At 38.1% G+C, this 26,747-nt stretch overlaps 1 pseudogene; it reads left to right on the plus strand.

The window, feature by feature from the left end:
- Positions 1 to 2,474: 2,474 nt before the first annotated feature.
- LOC149162791 (protein NRT1/ PTR FAMILY 5.2-like) overlaps positions 2,475 to 26,747 on the plus strand; it is a 33,971-nt pseudogene continuing 9,698 nt past the window's right edge.

Raw genomic sequence — 26,747 nt, forward strand, 5'->3', positions numbered from 1 at the left:
GGTGGTGGTGTGCATGTCGAGTTGTAGCACTGCTGAGTGATGGATTTGCTCTTGGTGTATCATAGCTTCACCTCCATATGGCAAGGTGTGCAGAGCCTTCAATGGTCTTGGTGTTCGCTTGATGTTGCATGTGCACATTGCTCCTTCGCTTGTACTTTGGCATGATTCATGTGTTCATCCATTCGCGAACAAGTCTCCTTGCATGTGCTCATTTTTCATCATGTTCGTTGTCGTGCCATGTCTCATCCATGTACCTGTATATGAAATCACTCATGACGAGATGACATCAAATCCATAAATCTCCTAGTCTACCATGATTCATTATTTTTCGTGTTTGGATGCAGATGACTAGGAGAGAGGAAAAGGGTCTGAAATTTCACAAGGAAAATTTCAAGCTGGGATGCGGGCTTCATGCATTGTTCATGAAAATTGCGTAGAGGTCACTAGGAGGCTGAGATGGGCAATCCATATCGACAATGATTTTTTGCGGGATCTGACTCAGCTGGAGGGCATATATGCACATTTTTTCCAGGGAGACAGTGTAGGAAACAAGGGGAGACTGGCAGCAACAACTACACAACTTCTCCATAGAGCTGGTAGCAGGCTGCGAGAGGCTGCTCAGAAAGATTCCACAATTTTTTTGGGGAACTAGAAGTAGGCTATAGGAGGTTGATCGAAAAAATTGCGTAGAGATGGGAGCCTGGCCTGCTGGATACCCCTACGCAGTTTCTGAGTTGAGGGGGATGTTTGGCAGCTGGGAGACTGCTCATGAAAACTACACAGTTTTCTGAGTGAGCAACAGGTCAGCTGATTGGGAGACTGGCTGGAAAAACTATGCAATTTTTTAGGGTAGTTCAATGACAGACACAGGGTGTCTATCTAGCTTGTTTACACAGTTTCTTTAGTCAACGGAAGCGGGCATGCTTGGTAGCTTCTGCCCAATTTTTTGAAGGAGTGAGACCTAGGGTCACTACCTAGTCAAACTCTTTGGTTGACCAGTTGGAGGCTCGATTGATGTGCCTACGGGAAGTGCATATTGAAATGGATTTCTAACAAAATTCTACATTTCTCTGGGTGACATTCAGTCGAGTTGATTCTAGGATTACGCAATGTAGACTGCCTGAGAGGCAACCTCAAGCTCTACGCAATTCTGGGTATCAATACATGATCACTGAGAGCTGAAACTGCACAATGCAGGTGCGCAGATGTCCGACTGTTGGAGGATGGTCCGGTCGACAGAGTTTCAAAAAAATGACCAATTGTGTGAATGATTCACTTTGTACATGCATGACCTTGCAAACACACACTCAACATGACTTGATGACAAGACACCTTGAACCATCAAGACAACATACACCTAGTGTGACTGACCGATGGTGTAAGCAACAAGCGTGACACTTGTGATAGATCGTTGAACGACTGTGATGATGCTTGTGTGATAGTGCATATAATTTCGTGTGTGAGTGCGATGGATGTTTACATAGTGTACACAACTTGTACACACGAAGGTAGACCTTGTGCATGGCCAGAACATGACTTCCAATATGACACTGTGACCAACATGCAAAAAGATGTCGAATGAACAGTCAAGTGAGGAGGGTGCAAAGGCTCAACATGGGCTCACAGGATGAGCCCAGGTGCTTGCAAACATCAAGTAAAAACCCAAGGAAGGCTCTGAAATTGGATGCAAGCCAAAATTTTGGAGGGTGTTACAGCCACTACAACATACCCCTAACTTGTAAACTCTTAGAAGGAAACATATACTTTGAATCATTTAAGTGAATTTATTATTAATTTTGTTATTACTAATACTTTATATAATAAAATGATAAATTTCAAATAAACTTGTCATTTTATTCTATAATGTTTTGTTTTTTAAACCAATTTTATTTATATTTTCTAAAATAATTTATATGGAATTGTTTTCCAGAATGTTTTTATTCTCTCTCTTTTATTTTATCGATTAAAATAAATGTTTGATAACTAAACTTGAAATAAGTTGTTGAGCATAAAAATTAATAATAATGAAAATGATAATTATTTAACCCCTACTTACCTTTATAATAAAGTTCAAATCATACTGACTTCTCAACCAATTGGTCTAGACATGCTTTTTTAGTCCAAACACTCGGCAATCTAGAAGGGCAGAAATCTGATTTGATAATTTGAAAGCATAATTTGAGGACACTCAATTAAATATATGGAAAGTTCTGACAATTAATGAAGTCACTTCCAGGTATATCGGAAGGTCGGTAAGTGGTGGGGGAGATGCCAAACTTGAGTGAGAGGGTATAAACTTATATGTGAGTCACACACATAGAAAACCTGAGTGAGAGGGTATAAACTTATACGTGGGCCAATAGCATGTGAGTCACATACACAAAAAACTTATAAGCAGGAGTGAACACTGCAGTTTCTGGCGAACATCACTCATCAAAGCTTATAAGCTGATTAGTGCAAGAATTAACTCAATAATGGCTGGAAATCAACATGAACACCAACAGAGTTTTAACTCAGAGTCTCAAGGCTTAATTGTCATGCATGCTTTTGTCAATCTCAAAGGCAAGCCCATTCTCAGGTCCAAAACTGGAATATGGAAGGCTTTTTCCTTCATCTTTGGTAAGATTATGCAATGCAGTGGTCTGTTTCACTTACATGCTTTCTTCTCTTCAATAAATAAATACAAATTTGTTTTTTTCTTCTTATTGAATACAAATTTAATATGACATGAGTCTTCTTTGATTGATTCCTTGGTCACAATTTGTAACAACTGACATTTCTTCCTTAGGAATTCGAAATTGGTGATTAATTTCTTATTGGGCTTATTCTATAAGGATTGACCTTTGATTGTTTTTAAACATGACAGCCTATGAGGTCTTTGAAAGGATAGCTTACTATGGGATTTCACCCAATTTGGTGATTTACCTTACAACTAAGCTGCATGAGGGTGTTAGCACTCCTCAATGTAGAAACTCCTGTAGATTCACAAGCTAATGCAATTTGCTAAAGAAAGAGACAAGAATCTACTTCTACTCTTTATAGCGGAAGCCCATCAACATCAAGCAAACAATAATAAATAGAGGAAGAGAATCGAAGGAACATAACACAATAAATATCCGGGGAAAGCCACAGCTCAAAACCCCACTATTTGTTTTGTATTAATCCAGAAAATCAAGATGAAATTACAATGCTTGTTCTCTCTAGAACAATCCCAGCACTCAACAAATTCAATCTCCAACTCATAAGCAAGCTCAAGGCTAAATCTCAGCCTCTTCACAAGCTCTCCAAGTCTCTATTCCAATGTCTAATTCCTATGAAGGATAACTTGTATTTAAAAGGAAATAAAACCTCTAAAAATAATGCAATCCCTCAAGGATCAGTTCCTGATTGCATGCACTATCAGTGCAACTTAGAAAAATCTAAAACAAATAGTACACTATCCCTACACTCTAGTCTCAACTGGGTCTTTCTCAGAATCAACATGCATGAGTTTCTGATGGTGGAATCTTCAGTTAACTAGAGTAGCACTAATTAGGTCACTAGTGTCCCAACTGACTATTTACTCACTATTAGTTCTTGAAACTAATTGGAACTAATTTAATTGGACTTAACTCAATAAACTGTGTTAAATAATTACAACTCATTCATAACTCATACTTAACTCCTATAAGTTAGGGATAACATATACATGTCTTCTAAAAGACTTAAAATTCGGATTTCCTAAATTAATTAAGTCAATTAAACTTAATTAATTATTTTCAAATTACTATGAGAAAATAATTCTATTTTAATTCATAGTTTAATTCAAGGGCAAATTAAACTAGAATTTCTTATTGCCATTTCTCAACACTCCCTCTCAACAAGAAAGGGATTATCCACTACCCCAATCCTATCTCTGTGAAACTAAAATTTAAATCTTGGCAATGCCTTTGTCAAGATGTCAACATCTTTCTCCTCTATGGGAATGTAATCTAACAACATGATCGCCTCAATACACAATATCTAAGATGATGATACCATATATCTATATGTTTGGACCGATCATGAAAAACTGATTTTTCAGATAGTTTGATACAACTTTGGTTATCACAATAAATCATTGTCGAATCCGCCTGTTGACCAAACAAAGCAACCAAGATCTTCGTCATCTAGATAGCCTCACATGTTTCTTGAATTGCATCCATGTACTCTACCTCTGCCGAACTGAGTGCAACCAATCTTTGTTTCCTGTTGTACCAAGAAATTGCAGTTGAACCAATACTAAAGATCCCTCATGATGTGCTCTTCCTGTCAGATGGACTCCCTGCCCAATCTGCATCGGTGAAGCCTTGAAGCTTCACTACCTCTATCCATCTATACCACAACCCAAGCTAAGTAGTGCCTCTGAGGTAACACAATACATGCTTTTTGGCCTTCCAATACAACTTGGTAGGCCTAACCATCGCTTAACTAACCTGGTTAACTGCATAACACATATCTAGTCGTGTGTTCACCAAATACATTAGTGAACCCATAAGCTGCCTATAAATAGTAGCTTCCACTACTTCTCTTGAAGTAGCATCCTCCTTCCTCTAGTTACCATCTAGAGGAGTCTCCATGGGTTTACTGCTCTCCATGTGGAATCTCCTGAGTATCTCATTGGCATAATTTCCTTGAGAAACAAACAATTCCTCATCTCCCTACCATACCTCCATGCCAAGAAAGTAATGCATGAGCCCCATGTCCTTCATCTCAAACTCTCTTGCAAGATCCTCCTTGCAATATTTTATGAGCTTCTCATCACCTAGGGGGGATAGTATGGGGAACAGAGGGAGGTACCTAAGGGAATAATGTAATAATGGGATGGGTCATAGTTAATGGGTAATCCCATGGTATTAGATAAATGGTATTGAGAGAACCATGGTAATGACCCATGGTATTGTATGTATGAGGCCTATATAGAGGCTAGAGACTCTCCATTGAGATATTTCAAGGATTATTGTATGGACAAGCATATGGCTTGTGGAGTGTTCTCCTTCCTTAAGGAGTGATTGTAAGGTGTTACCCTACCTCAAGGGTTTGACTAATAAAGAGAAGAATTTTCATGTTATATTATTGGGTCGATCTTGTTATTTCTGGGTATATTTGTTATTCTCATATATTTATGGTCAAATCTATTACAAGTTTACTTCTCTCCATGAAGAATCTCCTGAGTATCTCATTGGCATAATTTCAGTGAGAAACAAACAATTCCTCATCTCCCTGCCATACCTCCATGCCAAGAAAGTAATGCATGAGCCCCATGTCCTTCATCTCAAACTCTCTTGCAAGATCCTCCTTGCAAGATTTGATGAGATTCTCATCACCTGTCAATATGAGATCATCTACATAAAGTACAGTGATCAAAAGCTTACCTTCCACCACTATGTGATACAAGTTCACATTTGCTTCACTCTTCGTGAAGCCCAACCCAGTGAAGTAGCTATATATCCTAGTGTACCAAGCACGGGGTGTTTTCTTCAATCCATACAACGCCCTCTTGAGTTTGTACACATGTGACTCATGGTCCAAGGTTTCAAAACCTTCGGTTTGCTCTATGTACACCTCTTACTCAATCATTTCATTGAGGAAGGTAGTCTTCACATCCATCTGATGGATACCCCAACCCATCTGTGCAAATAGCGTGAAAATAGATCTGATAGATGAGTACGTTGAAACATGAGAAAAGGTCTCATCATAGTCAATCCCCTCTACCTATGAAAAGCCACGGGCCATAAATCTGGCCTTCTACTTCTCCACACTATCATTTGCAACTTGCTTTACCTTGTAAAGCCAATGGGAGCTCACAACCGACTTGTTCTCCGGTATTGAGACCACATCCAAACCATTGTTTCGAACTATGGAATCATACTCCTCCACCATCACATCAACCCAAACTGGCTGTTGAAATACTTTCTGAAAGGAAGAGGGATCTGTCACAACACATTCACCCATAAATGCCATGTATCTAGTGTACCTCTCTGGTGACCTCCTCTGTCTACGCTGAGAAGAGGGTGCTCCCACATTCTCCCGTGCATCATCCAAAAAAAATTTAGCCTCTCTAGTGCGCTTTCTTCCCTCTCTGGAAGACTCTGCCTGAGTGGATGTCTCTACTCTCGGAACCTCTGCATGTGGCTGCTCCACATCAATCTGAGGCTCCTCAACCTTAGGAACTAAAATTTCCTCCTCCGCATGTAGCTCAAACTCCCTCTCAAGGGATGCTCGCATGACCTTCTCCTCATTAAACTTGACATCTCTGCAAATCACTGTCATCTGACTAGTTTGCATGTACACCCGATAGTTGTGGGGAGTATCAGTGTACCCCACAATGATCCCCAACTCTGCTATTGGCTCAAGCTTCTTCCGTGGATCTTTGGTCACATGGAAATAAATAGATGACCCAAAAATCCTAAAGTGACCAACATCTGGCCTCTTACCGAAACAAGCTTCCTCTAGTGTTTTACTCTCAAGTATCCAATGTGGACTACGATTCTGAATATAAACCACTTTGTTGCATGCCTCAGTCCAAAAGTGTAGTGGTAGGCCCTGATCATGCAACATCACCCGTACTTCCCCTACTATGCTCTTGTTATTCCTCTTGGAAACCCCATTCGGTTGAGGGTTATGAGGTTCCGTCAACTCTCGTTTAATACCTTCCACTGCATAGAAGTTCTTAAACTCATTAGAGACATATTCTCCACTGTTATCACTCCATAGATATTTAACCTTATTTCCTGTCTCTTTCTCGACCAATGCTTTGAATTCACAAATCTTTGTGAATGTCTGATGCTTTCTCTGCATGAAAAATATCCAACATTTATGAGAATAGTCATCTACAAATATAACATAATACCTGTGTTTGGTGGTTGATATTGTCAAGAGTGATCCACACACATATGAATGGACTCTCTCCAAAATAGACTTTTCTCGACTGTCTCTATCTCCAAAGGAAGACTTGGTGTACTTTCCCAAAGTACAACCCTTTCATGTATCAACTTGTTCAAGTGTACCTTTGGGAAGACCGATAGATATTTTTTGCAATGTCTTCAAAGCCCCACGATGCAAGTGGCCCAATCGCCTGTACCACAACCCACTGATGTCTCGGCTCAACATATTTTCTACTTTTGAACTCAAATCAACACAATCCTCTACCTCTATCTTATAGAGATTCTAAACTCGAATCCCTATCTTCTTTACTTGACCCATGGCTATGTGTCGAAGGAACACCTTTGCTTTCGAAAAGATCACATCATAGCCTCTATCCTCAAGCATGGAAATGGATACCAAGTTCTCCATCAGTCAGGGTACATGCATAACATTCTTCAAGGTGAGTGTAGCCACGTGATCCATCTGAAAAGTAATAGTGCCCATTCCAGTAACAATATACTTACCGTCATCACCCATCTCGATATGCATCTTGAGATATTTCTCCTCCAGTTCACTCAATGACACTTTGTCGCCAACCATGTGGAAAGAAGCTCCACTATCTAAGTACTAGACACTTCCCATTATTGAAGACACCATGCATGCAATGAGGAAAAATTCCAATTTGAATTGGGAGGCCAAAGCCTCACTTGCTGTTCCTCCTGAGGATTTCTCCTTAGACTTCTTCAATGGAAAATTTGTAGCAAAGTGACCCATCTTGTGACAATGAAAGCATTTAAATTTCGACATGTCCTTCTTCTTACCTCCATGATAAGTGTTATCACTGAAAAGATTTCAAAGGAAAAGCGTAAGGTAAGGGAGAATTGGTCTTGGTTATTCTCCTGTGTTTCTTTCATGCATAAGAAGACAATTGGCAAGCTTAAGGATGACACTCATCATAACTTTTTGAAATCTAAAGCGAGGCAGTTATCAATTTCAAATTCAAGCAAGGTAGTGTTCAAACCAATAAAGTGCAGGTTTATCTTCAAGTTTCCTTGTAGGGATTTCATAGACATGTTTGAAGAAAAGAAGAGTAACCAGAAGCCAATTTCAAAAGAGTAAAAGTCATTTGGAAAGATGTAAAAGTTCCAAGACATGAACTAGTTGACAGCCATGCTCAACATTTCACTTGGATTGTCCCTACAATAAAGAAGGAAAAATATATCAGAATGATCAATGGAAATTAGGAACTAAAATCAGGATGATGAAGAGACAGTTGAGGACCTGCAAATTCAGTTGAGAAAACCAGGAGGACAGTCTTAGCATAAAAGAACCGGGCAGTAAGTGATTGGAGCCTTAACACAATTTTGGTTAGAACATTACCTTTTTGAAGCTGTTTATGGATGAATTATGTCAAAGATATGTGGCCTATTGGCATAAGATGAAGCTGTGAAGAAATCACAAGAAGAATAATTTTTGAGAAAAAACTGTGTTTTTTGATTCACACAGCAGTTTCGTAGTGCACTACGAAACTGCTGTCACTGCACATTAGGTTTTCATGGACCAATGTTGAAAGAAAAAGGCAAATCTTCTTGAAGGAGAACCTCTACAAAGAATCATTTAAAAGGTGTAAACATTCAGCAAGGGCAAAACAAGTAGAGGAGAGACATTTTTGAACTCCAAACTTTATCAGTCAACTTATCAGTCAAACTGTCTTCTTGTTTTTACCAGTCAACTTCTAGAAGAGTTTCTGAGCAGTTTAAAACTCATCTCTGAAAATTGAAAGAGGTTTTCATTCCTAAGATACTAAAGTACAAAAACCTCTTCCACTTTCTTCAAATCAATTATGAGCTGGGAGAAACGGGTGACTAAAACTTGCGCTACGAAACTGCTGTAGGTGCAAGTTTTTCACAGGCATATTTCTCTGTTTGACACAGGTTTTTCAAAGACACATTCTGGGCGGTAGGAAAGGTGTTTCAAAAAACCAAGAGAGGTTTTTGTTAAGCACGGATTGGTTCACAAAAGCCTCCTTCAGTTTTTTCAAATAAATTGTTTGTGAGAAGTTATGAGCTCTGTCCCAAGACCTATTTTTCAGCCAGAACAGAGCAAGGGACAGTTTCCTAGTTTCTAGGAACAACAAAAGGATGAGTCATCAAGGGCCAGCTGGAAGGTTATGGGCTTCATCAAATTCGACTTCATGGAGTTTTATGTGTCAAAAGGAGTGTTTAATGCTTAGATAAGGTTGTTGTAATCATGATAAAAAGTTACACTCCTAGTTGTATTAGGTCTCTAGGACTCCTAGTTAGCTGTCCTTTGTATTAAATAGTTAGTTTTAAGTGTCAATAGGTGTCAAATTAGGAGGAATTCGAATTCCCCTCATGCTGGAGGAAGGAATCTACATGAACTCTATATATGGGAGAAGAAATAATGTATTAGGGGTTGGAAATTTTATGCAAAAGCTTGTATTTGGCCTATGTAAGACTCATTTTCAGTAATACATGCTTGACTTTACTTCTCAGGATTCATGAAGGATTTTTTATGTTCAGAATATGTGATGTTGTCCTTTTCTTAATTCTTACAGTGGTATGGATGTATAATCACTCAGAATTCACTGAATGTGCTCTGACTTCCTGTATACATTTATAAAATGTGTGGTCCCATATGAGTTTATGTTCTGAATGTTTAAATGCTGAATGCCCTGACTTCCATGTAAGGTTGAGTTCATTGTTATATTGAGGTGTTGTTGACTCCATAAGCCCAATGGATAGTTGTTTAATGTGTTTCCACCATTCATATTTTTCACAGTTGTTCTATAAGAGTTAGCCATCTTATCTTTAATCAAAATCATTAATCCATCAAGAGAGAGCCCTCTCAGGTTGAGGAGGCTAAGCCTCAGCCTAAAGTAGGTTTGAAATAGTTACTTAGAGTCAACCTGACCAGCAGCCTATCAGGGCCTGATTTTGAGATAACATTTTGGTGCGTCTGCCGGGAGTCTGAAGATTATTCATTCCTGAAATCAAGAGACTGAACTTCTGAAGGTAGCAGGAGCTTAGACATCATTTTGAGGCTGCAAAACTACCTTGGTGACTCCACACATCGAATAAGAAATTGGAAGGTGACTCCATTGCTAGAAGATCAGTAGCTTGATGAAGTTTCAAGATGAGTTCCACTGCAAGAATGAATGCCAGGTATGCTCCTATGAATCGGTCTCATATCCCTGGTTTTCCAAATCCTATGCCCAAGGTTGATTGGTTAGATGATCTTCCAATATTCAAAGATGAAAAGAAAGACAATGCTGCTCTTCATTTGGTTAGGTTCCATATGCATGTACGTAGTCTTAAGGTTCATTTCCCTGAAGATTGTCTCATGAAGATGTTTATGACCACTTTAGAAGGAAAAGCATGGTCTTGGTATAAAGGTTTGGAAAATGGTTCAATATATTCACTTGCTAATTTTCATGATGAATTCTATGAGATGTATAAAGAATGTCATCCTTCCTTATTGTTGCTCAAAGATTGTTGTAGACATTCTTTAAGTCTTATTCAATATTTGGAGGATTGTTATGATGATGATGAATTTATGGATGAAGAAATTTTAGAGGCTCTTCATAACAATGCATTTCAACACCAAGAAGAAAGTATAACATCTCATGAAATGCAGCATGAAGATCAGCAGGGGTTTACTTATGAAAATCATATTACATCCTCTGAGATTGATGTAGAGATGCAGCAGATTTGTCAGTCTTTTGATCATAAAGAATATGAAATTGATTGCAAACACCAAGAAGAAATATTGGAAGAAATTTTTTATAATCCTCAGGTAGAAGAAAAGGTTGTTAATTTTTGTGATTCCTTGCAGCAGCTTACATCAAAGAATGATCACAATAGTGAGGAAAATTACATTGTCTATGGGAATCATGCAGAAAGGCAGTTGGATAGCACATCAAAGGAATTTTGTGTGGCTAAGGATCAGTTGTCTAAAGAGATAGAATGTTATGATGATTATCAAAATAACCATGTTTTCTTTGACCCTATAAATGAATACATGGCAAAGTTTTGCACATCAGTATTTCAATTTCATTTGCATTATGAAGATCATATACATTATAGGTTGATTTGGTCATCTCACTACCATGGTTATTTTGAGGTTGAATGCAGTCAAGAGCCTCCAATATCAGAGAGGACAATTGATTGGCTTTATTGGAAATATCATGTTGCTTGAGCTACAAGTGGAGCTTGCAGCTGATAGGGTAGGTAGGTAGGAAAATGCAAATAAGCTCAAGGTTGACTGAGCATTTTTTTAGTAGTGGTAGATTTCTTTCTCTCACAATGATCATCAAGTTTAAGCCCGAGGTGAAAGCCCAAGAAGCTTAAAGGGGATGCTTGTCAAACAAATTTCCGTTTCTCATAAGAGGATAAGGCACTGGACCTGCGAGTTCTTAGTGTACCACAAGGGCACACTATCCCAAGTGGAGCCACTGTTATCACTGAAAAGATTTCAAAGGAAAAGGGTAAGGTAAGGGAGAATTGGTCTTGGTTATTCTCCTGTGTTTCTTTCATGCATAAGAAGACAATTGGCAAGCTTAAGGATGACACTCATCAGAACTTTTTGAAATCTAAAGCGAGGCAGTTATCAATTTCAAATTCAAGCAAGGTAGTGTTCAAACCAATAAAGTGCAGGTTTATCTTCAAGTTTCCTTGTAGGGATTTCATAGACATGTTTGAAGAAAAGAAGAGTAACCAGAAGCCAATTTCAAAAGAGTAAAAGTCATTTGGAAAGATGTAAAAGTTCCAAGACATGAACTAGTTGACAGCCATGCTCAACATTTCACTTGGATTGTCCTTGCAATAAAGAAGGAAAAATATATCAGAATGATCAATGGAAATTAGGAACTAAAATCAGGATGATGAAGAGACAGTTGAGGACCTGCAAATTCAGTTGAGAAAACCAGGAGGACAGTCTTAGCATAAAAGAACCAGGCAGTAAGTGATTGGAGCCTTAACAAAATTTTGGTTAGAACATTACCTTTTTGAAGCTGTTTATGGATGAATTATGTCAAAGATATGTGGCCTATTGGCATAAGATGAAGCTGTGAAGAAATCACAAGAAGAATAATTTTTGAGAAAAAACTGTGTTTTTTTATTCACACAGCAGTTTCGTAGCGCACTACGAAACTGCTGTCACTGCACATTATGATTTCATGGACCAATGTTGAAAGAAAAAGGCAAATCTTCTTGAAGGAGAACCTCTACAAAGAATCATTTAAAAGGTGTAAACATTCAGCAAGGGCAAAACAAGTAGAGGAGAGACATTTTTGAACTCCAAACTTTATCAGTCAACTTATCAGTCAAACTGTCTTCTTGTTTTTACCAGTCAACTTCTAGAAGAGTTTCTGAGCAGTTGAAAACTCATCTCTGAAAATTGAAAGAGGTTTTCATTCCTAAGATACTAAAGTACAAAAACCTCTTCCACTTTCTTCAAATCCATTATGAGCTGGGAGAAACGGGTGACTAAAACTTGCGCTACGAAACTGCTGTAGGTGCAAGTTTTTCACAGGCATATTTCTCTGTTTGACACAGGTTTTTCAAAGACACATTCTGGGCGGTAGGAAAGGTGTTTCAAAAACCCAAGAGAGGTTTTTTTTAAGCACGGATTCTTTCACAAAAGCCTCCTTCAGTTTTTCCAAATACATTGTTTATGAGAAGTTATGAGCTCTGTCCCAAGACCTATTTTTCAGCCAGAACAGAGCAAGGGACAGTTTCCTAGTTTCTAGGAACAACAAAAGGATGAGTCATCAAGGGCCAGCTGGAAGGTTATGGGCTTCATCAAATTCGACTTCATGGAGTTTTATGTGTCAAAAGGAGTGTTTAATGCTTAGATAAGGTTGTTGTAATCATGATAAAAAGTTACACTCCTAGTTGTATTAGGTCTCTAGGACTCCTAGTTAGCTGTCCTTTGTATTAAATAGTTAGTTTTAAGTGTCAATAGGTGTCAAATTAGGAGGAATTCGAATTCCCCTCATGCTGGAGGAAGGAATCTACATGAACTCTATATATGGGAGAAGAAATAATGTATTAGGGGTTGGAAATTTTATGCAAAAGCTTGTATTTGGCCTATGTAAGACTCATTTTCAGTAATACATGCTTGTCTTTACTTCTCAGGATTCATGAAGGATTTTTTATGTTCAGAATATGTGATGTTTTCCTTTTCTTAATTCTTACAGTGGTATGGATGTATAATCACTCAGAATTCACTGAATGTGCTCTAACTTCCTGTATACATTTATAAACTGTGTGGTCCCATATGAGTTTATGTTCTGAATGTTTAAATGCTGAATGCCCTGACTTCCATGTAAGGTTGAGTTCATTTTTATATTGAGGTGTTGTTGACTCCATAAGCCCAATGGATAGTTGTTTAATGTGTTTCCACCATTCATATTTCTCACAGTTGTTCTATAAGAGTTAGCCATCTTATCTTTAATCAAAATCATTAATCCATCAAGAGAGAGCCCTCTCAGGTTGAGGAGGCTAAGCCTCAGCCTAAAGTAGGTTTGAAATAGTTACTTAGAGTCAACCTGACCAGCAGCCTATCAGGGCCTGATTTTGAGATAACAATAAGAATCTGATTTGGAATGAGAAATTTTACCTTTCCCCTTCCTTGCCTTAATCGCTAAGGCACAGTTCTCTTCATCATTAGTCTTTGATGAAGAGCCATCCCTGGTGTTCCTCCTGATCTCATCCTGCATCAAATCCAACCATAGTCGTTCCCAATCTGGCAGCTTCTCTTGACCATTGACAAAGTCTTGATAACTATGCCAACTCTTTGGGAGTTAAAAAAGAGCAAGGCTCACCATATCCTCCTCGAAAACCATGATTCCAACACTTACAAGTTCATCCTAACATTGATTGAACTTGGTCAAGTACTTTGGAATCGTCTCGCCTTTATCCATCTTGATTTTATGAAGTTTCTCCTTCAGTGCCAACTTCCTTTGATCATTGTTATTCTGATATAATTCTGTCAATGATTTCCACATAGCATGCAGAGTTTCCTTGCCATAAATATTCAAGACAATGTGGTCTCAAACTCCCTCAAGGATTATCCACCTTACCTTCGCCACACAATTCTTCCATTCGGTCAAGTTCTGTGCATTCGTAGCTGTTGGCTTGGGGACTTCTTGATCAATGAATTCCTTCAAGACATGATCTTCTAGCATAGTCTCCATCCTGCCCATCCAGGCTATAAAATTCGAGATTCCTTCCAAGGCATACTCAATCCTCAAACCATGGAACACCATCTGCCGATCCTAAACTATGTATTGCAAATTCGACTTTCACTTGTAACCCATAAACTCAAAACTTTGAAATCTCCTCTAAAGAGCTGATTTTCAATGAAAGATATCTCCCTCATCCGAAGTCCAATTTGGCTGATTTTTTTTTTAATTTGGGTATCTTTTCCCAAGGAATCCAAATCTACATTTTTTTCCTGAATTTTTCTCACATAAATTCTCAGATTTTCTCTACAAACTCTCTGCCAAAAAAACAATCTTTCTCGAATACCATGTAGAAAATCCTATAGATTCACAAGCTAATGCAATTTTCTAAAGAAAGAGACAAGAATCTACTTATACTCTTTACAGAGGAAACCCTTAAACAACAAGCAAACAATAATAAATAGAGGAAGAGAATCAAAAGCACATAACACAATAAATATCCGGGGAAAGCCACAACTCAAAACCCCACTTTTTTTTTTGTATTAATCCGAAAAATCAAGATGAGATTACAATGCTTGTTCTCTATAAAACAATCCCAACACTCAGCAAATTCAATCTCCAACTCATAAGCAAGCTCAAGGCCAAAGCTTAGCCTCGTCACAAGCTCTCCAAGTCTCTATTCCAATGTCTAATTCCTATGAAGGATAGCTTGTATTTAAATGGAAATAAAGCCTCTAAAAATAGCACAATCCCTCAAGGACCAGTTCTTGATTTCATGCACTATCAGTGAAACTCAGAAAAATATAAAATAAGTAGTACATTGTCCTTGCAATCTAGTCTCAACTGGGTCTTTCTCATAATCAACATGAATGAGTTTCTAATGGTGGAATCTTCAATTAACTAGAGTAGCACTAATTAGGTCATTAGTGTCCCAACTGACTGTTTACTCACTATTAGTTCCTGAAACTGATTGGAACTAATTTAAATGGACTTAACTCAATAAACTAATTTAACTAATTACAACTTATTCATAACTCATCCTTAATTCCTATAAGTTAGGGAGAACATATACATGTCTTCTAAAAGACTTCTAATTCGAATTTCCTATAATAATTAAGTTAATTAAACTTAATTAATTATTTTCAAATTTCTATGAGAAAAGAATCATATTTTAATTCATAGTTTAATTCAAGGACAAATTAAACTGGAATTTCTTGTTGCCATTTCTCAACACCCATCGTCCCAATCCATCCCTTTAAACCAGATTTCTCCATGGTTAAGGATACTAGTGGGTAAGGCTATGGAATCTGCTAAGATGATGAAGCCAACCCCTACTATGTTTGACTTATCCCTCTTAAAATTGGTGGAAAAGAGGCTTGTCAATTTTGCATGGGAACCCGCCTCTTGAATCCTTTGACAAAAACCTAGGCAGCCCACATCTTGAAAGGATTTCTTGATGAAAGACGAGGCCATGATATCTTGGACCTAAGTGGGCTCACACCTAGAAATTTTCCCTCCTTTGTTTTACTTTTTATTCTCATTTTCCATGGTTTCAGTCTGCATGATAAAACCCTAGTTTGGTAGGGAGGAAAGATAGAGTATGATTTGGGAAAGTAGGAAAAATGGGACAATTGTTTTGAGGGAAGGGAATGAAGGGGTTAGGGGTTAGGGGTTAGGTAAATTTGCAGGAAAACTCTAGAGGGTAGGGATAGGTGTTAGGGAGTGTAGGGAGGTGGAACTTCTTGGAATGAGTGAGGGAAAGGTGTGAAAAATGGGATGGGATTATGAATGAAGGTGATGAGAATAAGCATGAATATTGCAGAGATGGATGGAGGTGGGTGAAGGTGAGGGTGAGGTGGAAAACATGTATATTCTAAATAAGATGGGGCAGAGAGGGATGGAGGTGGAGAAGAGATTGTATATTTCAAACTAAGAGAAAATAGTGTGAAGGTGGGGAATATAATGTACATATTTCAGGTGGATTATTTTAACTAATCCTTCGAGATTGTTATCGTATAATATGTAATTAGTTCTAAATTCTGTTTTTAAAATTAATAAGTTAGCAAGACAAAATTGTATCGTACCTAGATTGCACATGTATAAATAAGTAATTTTATCATTAATACAATGCTCTTTCATTGTGGAGTTTATTTGGGCTTGTATAGTGGTATCAGAGACCTGGTTGAGTTTAAGGATAGTATTTGCATTTACGACAGTAAACAAGAGTTTAATCACAGTAAGTAAATTTTTTTAAGGATAGAGTATATATATATTTTGATGGTTTGAATTAAAATTTTTAAAGGATAGAGTGTATATATATATATATATATATATATATATATATATATATATATATATATATATTGGTGGTTTGAATTAAATTTTTAATTGAAGAGTGGTCAATTTTATGGTGATTTGAAATACATAATTTTTAAAAGGCCACTCGTAAAATAAAATATTTATAGGCTAATAAGATTCGAACCTATCTCTTTGCTAGGCTACTTTTGAAACTTACAATTAAACCATAAAGCCAACTTTGTTTGAAACAAGAGGATAAACGGATTTATATGTTTTCAGAAGTATTCCATATATTTTTAATTTGAAATGATTTGAAGAATATTTGGCTGCATAACAATTATGGCTTCAATAGTTTCCATAGTTGGAGTTGTTCTTAATGGAAAGGAAAATTATCAAGAGTGGTTTAGAAAGCTCAAAAATGCCCTTGTTTTTAACGATTTGTGGGAATTTTTTCAAGGCAAGAAGGATAGTGATGGAAAAAAAATTGCACCGGAGCCACCTGATAATAAGAAGCAGCATGCAATTATGAAGACAAAAGACAACAAGTTAATAACTTCATCAGTTACAAAAGAGGTAAGTTGATATATCGTTTCTTGTGGTACCTCATTCAAAGCATTAAAGAAGTTGAAAGAATTATTGTATGATTCACACTCAGAACTCGAAATTATTCAGTTATTGTTAAAGTTGTTTAATTTGGAGATGAAGGATAATGATCCTTTGAAGAGTGCATTTGAAATAAAAGCCACTTTTCATGATATAGAAGCCACTGGAATTAAAGTATATTTACAACTTACAACTTTTATAAGTCCTTCACCCTATCTATTCACACTATTTGGAATCTCTCCAAGCTAGTGGGCAGTTAAAAGACATTACATTTGATAAACTTGTAAGAAAAATAGTTGAGAGAGAAAAGGCCTTTGGGAAGAAAGAGGCTCCACCTAACTCTAATGTAGAAAGTTTGTGCCATGCACAAAAGGACTAGAAGTCTCATGCTGAAACTTATAGAGGCGATAAAAGTAGTAGAGGTCATGGTAGGAGAAATTATAGAGAGAGACGCGGGGGGGCGAGGGGAAATAATCAGGGAGACAGACAACAAAATGATAGACCAAAATAAATTTTAATGATATACCAGCAATCAAATGTTTTAGATGTGGTAAAATTAGTCATACTTCTACTAACTGTAAAATACCTTGGGAGAAAGTCACTGAAATGAGAGAATATTTCAATGAAAAGAAAGGTCAGCCACCACCAAATAAGGGAAAATCATCAGAGTCTGCACATTACATTGTTTCTCACTGTAACTTTAATATTAATGATGTTTTCAACACTACATTTTCTTCATGGCAAGATAGTTGGATTTTGGATTTAGGAGCCACTTCTCATATGACATTTAGGTGATATTTTTTTGAAACATTTAGTAGTGATATTGATGGTGTTATTTACTTTGCTGGCAAGTCTCAAATTAAACCATCTGGCATTGGGTCTATTCATTTGAAAATACTGAATTTTGTAGATTATGTTGTACATGATATACTTTATATTCCATAGTTTCAATGAAATTTGATGTCTCTTATCCATATTCGGCAAAAAGGGCATTATATTCATATATTTGATGGCATCATAGAGATAAGAAGAGCATCTGATCATGCAGTTATTATGAACAGTGTGGAAGAAGGCACTCTTTTAAAGTTAAATGGTACTTCATCTACTAATTGTCGTGAAATTTCTACTTTTTTGGCACAGAAAATTGATATCCTATCTCCCAGCTTGTTATGGCATGCTCGATTTGGTCACATCAATTATGGCAGCATCAGAATGATGAAAAAGAAAGGTTTTAAAGGTATTCCTATAGTTCCAAGAAAGATTACACCTTGTGATGCTTGTATTCTAGGAAAGCATTGTAAACAACCTTTTCATAGTTCTTCTTTTAGATCAAGTTCATGAAAATTAGGTCTCATAAATTCAGATTTATGTGGACCTATGCCTATTACAACTGCAAATGGAAATAAATATGTGCTGACATTTATTGATGATTACTCAAGAATGTGTTGGGTGTATTTGTTGAAGAATAAGTCACAAATGTTTCAAGTTTTTAAAACTTTCTATTTGATGATTAAAAATGAAACTCAAAAAAATATAGGGATTCTCAGAACTGATAACGATGGTGAGTATACTTCTCATGTTTTTGAACAATATTTGAAGGAAAATGGCATCACACATCAGACTACCATACCTTATAATCTACAACAGAATGGCGTTGCAGAATGTATGAATAGAACTTTGCTTAATATGGTTAGATCTACGATATTCTTTAAGAATGTTAAGTTAATTCTTTTGTTGGAAATAATACTGAGAGGGCGGGTGAATCAGTATTATCAGATCAATAATTTAATTTTCAAAACTGATTTGTATACGCTACTTCAGCACAGTGAACTAGTGTGTATACACAATTGTACTTAATGCAACTAGCGTATATGCAGAGATCTTTTGATTTACCCAAATTATCATGTATTGAACTTTAATCAGTATATCAAGAATTCATTAGACAGTGTAGTAAAAACAGATTAAAGAATCACACATAAGCAACACACATGAACACCAAGATATAAGGTGGAAACCCAATGTGGGTGAAAACCACTTGCTGCTGTCGTCTCTTTCTTCTTTTAACAACAAGAAAATTATGTTTAAAATTTTTGTACTGGTGTAGTCTTATACCAGTACGCAGGCTTCTACCTACAGAAGGCTACAACCTTCTCTCATTCGCCAGCTTCTACTAGAAGGGAGCTACAACCCCCTAGCTCTCGTACTAACCATTTTGTTTGCTTAGTACGTAGGCGCCGACTTACAGAAGGCTACGACCTTCTCTTTTTCTTCCAGGGACCACATTTCATAAATTTTCAGACTGGATCCATCAATAACATCATAAGTGTAATTCAATCATCAAATATATCTGCATCAACCAATCACCTTTTGAACCAACCACAACCAAATCAATCAATCATTTTGACAACCCATCAATCTGATCATTTAGAATACTATCACCAGAATACAGTAACCAGAACCCAGACCAGAACCCAGAACTCTGCAACAGCAAACAACAACAGCTAAAACATATTTTGTAAGGTATACGCTGCTTTCATATGCTAAACCTGCGGTATATGCACTTTCCTCAAAGCCAATGAGCATATACATCTGCAAATATTAATTCATAATTCTGCAACTATACCAGACTTCAGTTATACCGAGATCATATCATTTACATAATAATATATGCATTAGTATTTAGATCTAGAATATTCATGAGAAAAAACACATAATGATAGTTCACTTTATGCCTTAAGATCCCGATCCATCATCAGATCTTATCCTCCATCAACTGCTAAGGTTCTTCCTTGGTTCAAATCTAGCAATGCACCATAACCCAATAACCTACATACTAGATCTCACACTTCATCAGATATTCAATGCTTGTGTATCTTGGCCTAATGATCTTCTCCTCCTTTTATAGTTTTAGGCCTTTCTCAATACCATGGACCAAAACCACTTAGGACCAATACCTTGGATCAAATACCTAGGGTCAATACCTCGGACCAAATACCATGGACCAATACCATGGATCACAATACCATGGACCAAATACTTCGAACCAAAACTTAGTTTTCCAAGGTATACATGCTTTTCTTTCTATGAAAGTGCGTGTGTACGTTATACGCTCTTTTTGTTCTGTTAACCTGCGTGTATACGCGGCTTGGTCAATAGTGAACCTGCTTATACCTCTCTTTCTTCATTCTATGAAGACTAATATGTAATTCTTTCCCATCAAGTATAACACATACATCATAATGCCAACAATTCTTCATTGTTTGCCTGCTATACTTTGATTCCTTGAAGCTGCCCTACATTGCATTCTGTCACATCTGATATCTCTTATGTAGATTCATCTAGTTACCATATACAAGTGAGTTGTTCTACTACAAGTGGGTTTCCATCAAGTACAACACATACATCATAATGCCAACAATCTCCCCCTTTGGACTTGATGGCAACAACAACCACACCAAGTCACTCTCCCCCTTTGACATCAAGGGCAAAGGGTCATGCTCCCCTTGAGTGCATGCTGAATTCTCTGATATGCTGAAGTGTGCTGATTGAGCTCCCATGATCGAGTCCATGCTCCCCCTGAGCATAAGTGATCCGGATTTAAACAGGAATGCAACAAATTACAGAGATAACCATATACACAAAGATGCAGCGGAAATAATACTTCATTTCATTAATGGAAAATACTGAAATATGCTTACAACCAGAAATGGGAATAAACCACTTAGGGCGATGGTAGCTTATCTCTGAGAAGAGATGTGGTGGCTACATGCCTCTGAACTGTGTTACAATGAGGCTCGAAGGCCTATTTATTGTTGAGAAACAATGGAAAACCTTTCACATCCCGAAACCTAACCCTAGAAGATGAAACGCCAAATTGTGGGCCCCGTTTGGGTAAATTGGTACATCAATTTCCCGGGGTCGTAACTTTGGCATACGATCTTCGTTTGACGCGTACAATAGCTCATTAGAAAGATCTATCCAAGGACTACCACTTTGGGAGGCAACATGGGTCCATGGACCCATGTTGCCCCAGATTTCCCAAAAAATGTTGTTTAGGGCCTCAAAACAGCTCCGGAAGTTCAGGACCCAAAAAAATACTAAAAATAGTAAACTGTGCTACAATTTAGGAAACTGAAAATGCTGAAAGAGACAGTTGTGGGGGTCCAAATGGGATAGGTGGGTGGCCACCAACATCCACCTGGATCATTCCTCCCCCCTTAGGAAGCAATGGTCCCCATTGCATTGAGTTCCTCCTTGAGATGAGGAAGCTTCTGCTGAGCTGGGTCTCTGGTGAGTTGTTCTGCAATCTTTGATGTGTCCAGAAATGGTGGGAAGCATGGTCGACGACGGTCCACATTGAACACTCGGTGCAAGCCAAGGAATGGAGGAATGTTGTGCTTCAAAGCATTGTTGCCCGTAGCCTTGGTACTAGTGTAAGGACCATGTCGGAGTCACCTGAGTTTCTGATGGGTTCTGGTAAGGCATTCTCTCTGCAGATGTAACCAAACTTTGTCGCCCACCTGAAACTTGTGTGGTACCCCTGTGGGTGAGGAGAAGTTGTTCCTGTGTCTTGTCATGACTGTATCCCTTTGCTGCTACTGCTGCATGGAGGAACCCTTCGCGGGGGTCATGGATGTGATGACAATCTTCCCCTTACTTTGGGAGTGAACCAGACAGATGAATTTCCTGGTCTGGGAGATGAGCTTGCTGCCTTTCTTAGCGGTGATCAAATATGTGGTGGTAGGTGGGGCTACCTCCGGTATCCTGTATAATGAATTATTCAAAGAAATAATGACAGCACGAGGCCTTGACTCATACACAGCATGTCGCCTCCACAAGTATGGTTGGCCTAGTAATACATCACAAACATCCAGAGGTGTAACATCACACAATACCTCATCTGTGAAGGGCTTGATGCTGTAGGGAAGGCGGCACTGCTGGCGAACTTTGAGATCTCGTCCTTCATGAAGCCATCCAATACTGTACGGCTGGGGGTGTGGTGTAGTCGGTAGGCCCAACCGCTTCACGACCTCAGCTGAAATAAGGTTCTTTTGGCTGCCACTGTCGACAATGAATTGCAGTGGCGAACCCTTCACCCACATCTGTGAGTGGAAAAGACGCTCCCCTTCCTCTGGATTTTCGGGCTCATTTTTCTAGATCTTAGCAGTGGCAATAGTGGCACTGGGATCTGCATCAATGATTTGCTTCCCTTTTCCATTCCCCTTGTTGGGTTCTGGCTCAGGGTCGGAACATGCATCTGATTCAGAAGCCTTCAACTCGGCCACCAGTGACTGCTTTGTCCGACACTTACTTGTGTTATGAATGGGACTCTTGTGGAACTCACACCACTTTCCTGTGTCCTTCTTTGGCTTCGTGGTGTTGTTCTTTTCCTGCGGCTTCGATGGGTTGTCTTGGGTCACCCTGCCTTGGCTTTGTCCTTTAGGCTTCGGATTTGTAGATCCAAAGTCTCTCTTCTTCTGTTTGAACTTTTGCTCGATTTTGACAGCGTATCGGTATGCTGTGCCAAGTGAGGAGATGTTCAAGAACTCCATCTCTTCCTGGATGTATCTATGTAGGCAGCCGCGGTATTTGAGTACTAGATGTAGCTCAGAATCTTTGATACCCAACTGTGTGCGAAGGGTATGAAAAATTTTTGTGAACTCCGGCACATATTGGTTTCGTCCCTGCCGCAGTGTGGTCCATTTGATGTATTTGTCCTCATAGCTTTTGACAGGGTAGTACTGCTCCTTGATGGCATCCCGGAAGTCATTCCAAGTGGGTGCAGCTGAAAATAGTGAGCCTGTACTTTCATCCTTCTTCATGCAGTAGGTTTTCCACCAGTCCTTGACGTGGGGGGCTGCTTTGAGAAGAGCGAAAACAATTTTTTCCCGACTCGAAAATTCATGCACAGAAAAATAACCCTCTAGCAGATTTAACCATTTATCTACGGCATCTGCGTCTATCTGACCCTCGAATATGGGGATTTCAAAATTAACTTGTACCTTAAAGGGCGTGGCGTTTCCAGAGTAGCTACTGGAAGCCGATGCGTCACTTTTGGGTAGCCACTGAAGGATCTGGGCAAAGTTGTCCATCATCGCGTTCCGTTGTCGCTCGAGGGCTTCTTCGAGCAAGATTTTGATAGGATCTCCTGCTCCCTCGTCTTTCTTCTCATCCGCCATGGGAGGCCGTCGGGATTTGTGAGGCTGGTCTTGCAAAGGTTCGATCAGTTCAAGCCCTAACTCCTTATATCCCGACCTCGTTCGGGACATGCAAAGAAAAATAGAGAAAAAGCAGACCGCTCTGATACCACTGATCCGGATTTAAACAAGAACGCAAAAAATTACAGAGATAACCATATACACAAAGATGCAGTGGAAATAATACTTCATTTCATTAATGGAAAATACTGAAATATGCTTACAACCAGAAATGGGAATAAACCAGCTAGGGCGATGGTAGCTTATCTCTGAGAAGAGATGTGGTGGCTACATGCCTCTGAACTGTGTTACAATGAGGCTCGAAGGTCTATTTATTGTTGAGAAACAATGGAAAACCTTTCACATCCCGAAACCTAACCCTAGAAGATGAAATGCCAAATTGTGGGCCCCATTTGGGTAAATTGGTACATCAATTTCCCGGGGTCGTAACTTTGGCATACGATCTCCGTTTGACGCGTACAATAGCTCATTAGAAAGATCTATCCGAGCACTACAACTTTGGGAGGTAACATTCATCCATGGCTCCATGCTGTCCCAGATTTCCCAAAAAACGTCGTTTAGGGCCTCAAAACAGCTCCGGAAGTTCAGGACTCGAAAAACTGCCAAAAATAGTAAATTGTGCTACAATTTAGGAAACTGAAAATGCGGAAAGAGACAGTTGTGGGGGTCCAAATGGGATAGGTGGGTGGCCACCAACATCCACCTGGATCAATAAGCAAGGTCTGCAAAAAGATGTTCTAAAAGAAGAACATGACTCTATTCATACATCATAAATGACCTTCCTATCACCAAAGACTCATACATACATCCATCTCCCAACCAAGTGGGGATATACTAAATTTGACTCATCCACCCAACCCAGTGGGGATATATAAAAAAAACAAGAAACATTACATCATCCATCCCATGCACAGTGGGGTTACAAATTAGGTTTTTTCATGACAAACAGAGACCAATTTTTTTTTAAATAAGACCATAATAGCCATCAACAACTATCATATGATCTGCACCATCAACAACATCTGTCAATCAACATCTAGACCAGTATATGTCCATCATTAGTTCCCAAACTATCATCAACCATGTTCTCCCCCTGAACTTGTTCCACCTATTCACTGTCAGATCTGATCATTGCATATGTTAGTAAGAGATATCAAAGCATCATCATCAATCAGATATTCATCAAGTTATCAACAACTTTATGAGGACCAATATATTTCCACATGTTATCAGCAGAGTGAAACCATCATCAAACGGTGCAGATAATTGACAAAACCATAGCAGACCCCTTTTTTTTAGTGTGGCCCACTGCTTTCCTTCAAACCAATAGATACACGATTGCGCCCAATCTGCATCTGTATATGCATGAAGTGTAAGATCGGTATCTCTAGGATACCATAAAGCAAAGTTTTGTGTTCCTTGAAGATATTTGAAAATCCTTTTGACTGCCTGAAGGTGTGTTTCCTTAGGATTTGCTTGGAATCTTCCAACTATTCCTATTGCATGCATGATGTCCGGGCAGGTACCTGTTAGATAAAGCAGACTGCCAATCATGGATCTGTAAGTTGGTTGATGTATTGCTGCTGATTCATCATTTGAGCTAAGATTACATCCTATTACCATTGGGGTACATACTAGTTTAGAATCTTCCATTCAGTACTTTTTCAGGGTCTGTTTGAGATATTTGGTTTGTGAGAGAAAAATGCCATCTTTATTTTCTTGAACTTGTAGACCAAGAAAATAGGTAAGCTCACCAAGCAAGGACATTTCAAATTCTTGCTGCATTATTGAGGCAAAATTTTGACTCATGGATTCTTCATTTCTACCAAAAATGATATCATCAACATACACAACAATTATTAGCAATTTATTAGTGTCCATATTTGTATATAGATTGTTATCTATTGACCGCTTTGAAAAACCCTGTTGGTGGAGATATTTTTCAAAATGGTAATACCAGGCCCTTAGAACCTACTTTAGACCATAGATAGCCTTTCTGAGTTTGCATACAAGTTTTGCATCATTTCCAAGAATGAATCCTTCTGTTTTTTCAATATAGGCTTCTTCTTCTAAGTCTCCATTAAGAAAGGCAGATTTTACATCCATTTGGTATACTTTGAATTTCTGAAAACTAGAAAGAGCAAGAAACATTCTTATGGCTTCAAGTTTAGCAACATGTGCAAAAGTTTGTACAAAATCTATACCTTCTTTTTGAGCATATCATTTGCAAACAAGTCTGGCCTTGTTTCTAATAACTTCTCCATTTTCGTTTAGCTTGTTTTTGAATATCTATTTGGTTCCTATGATATTCTTATCATGAGGTCTAGGAACTAATTCCCAAGTGTTATTCTTTTCAATTTGCTCAAGTTCTTCATTCATTACCTTGACCCAACATTCAACTCTGCATGATTCATTTACATTTTGAGGTTCAGTGGAAGATAGTAATGCTAGATATCTTGAGGCTTCGGCAATAGCTGCCCCTTTTTCCCCTAAAATTTGAGTTTCTGGATGATTTTTTTGAACATACCTAGATGGAGTCTTTTCTTCTATCGTTATCTCTTCTTCTGGTGCTTCATTGGTTTCTTCTTTAGAATCAGTGTGATTTGATGTGGGAAAAGGATCCTCATCTTCTTCATTGTCATAATCTTTGATTCTTATCTGTTTTGGATTTTTGCATGCTTCCTCAACTACAACATCAATACTTTCAATAATTTTCCCAAGTCTTTCATTATAACATTTATATCATTTACTTCAGGAAGAGTAGCCAAGAAGAATACCTTCATCCTCTCTGGGTTCAAACATACCAAGTTTTTCATCAGTCCTTTTGATGTAACATTTTCTTCCAAAAACTTTGAAGTATTTTACAGTAGGAGTCTTGTCTAGTCAATTTAATGTCTTAAATTGCTCTACATAAATTATCAATCCGGGTATCGTAAACTGATGAAGTGTGGTGCACTATATGTGCTTAGTTAACCTTTCTCTTACTTCGTTGTTTTATAGTTTATGTCTAGTCAACTGAATGTCTTAAATTGCTCTACATAAATTATCAATCCGGGTATCGTAAACTGATGAAGTGTGGTGCACTATATGTGCTTAGTTAACCTTTCTCTTACTTCGTTGTTTTATAGTTTATGTTGTTTTTGGGGTTTTGTTCTAACATGCAATAATCAAATAATGAGAAAATGACTATGAGACCAAGTATCCTTGCTGCAGCAAAAGGACAAGATGATTCTATCACGTCATTAGTTCATTAGAAGGCTATGTGCATCACTAATCTACAATCAACTTGAAAGCATGCAGTAATTCAAACTGTACATTAAACTTGCAAAGAAAGAGCTTGAAAGAAATAACTTGAAATGAAACTGAAAGCAAAGCATAAAAACCACTTTCTAATGGCACTAGTCACTACTCATGCTGCTGCAAAAAAAATAAGAAAAACTACTTTAAAGACCAGTTATAATGTTCAACTCTTCTTAACTCTCTGCTTCCAACACATGGGATTATGTGAAACACGATTAAGAAGTAGTTAGAAATAA

Source organism: Pinus tabuliformis, chromosome 5_2 (genome assembly GCF_031772625.1).
Source record: "Pinus tabuliformis cultivar Carrire ecotype Pingquan chromosome 5_2, CPIR1, whole genome shotgun sequence".
Lineage (NCBI taxonomy): Eukaryota > Viridiplantae > Streptophyta > Pinopsida > Pinales > Pinaceae > Pinus > Pinus tabuliformis.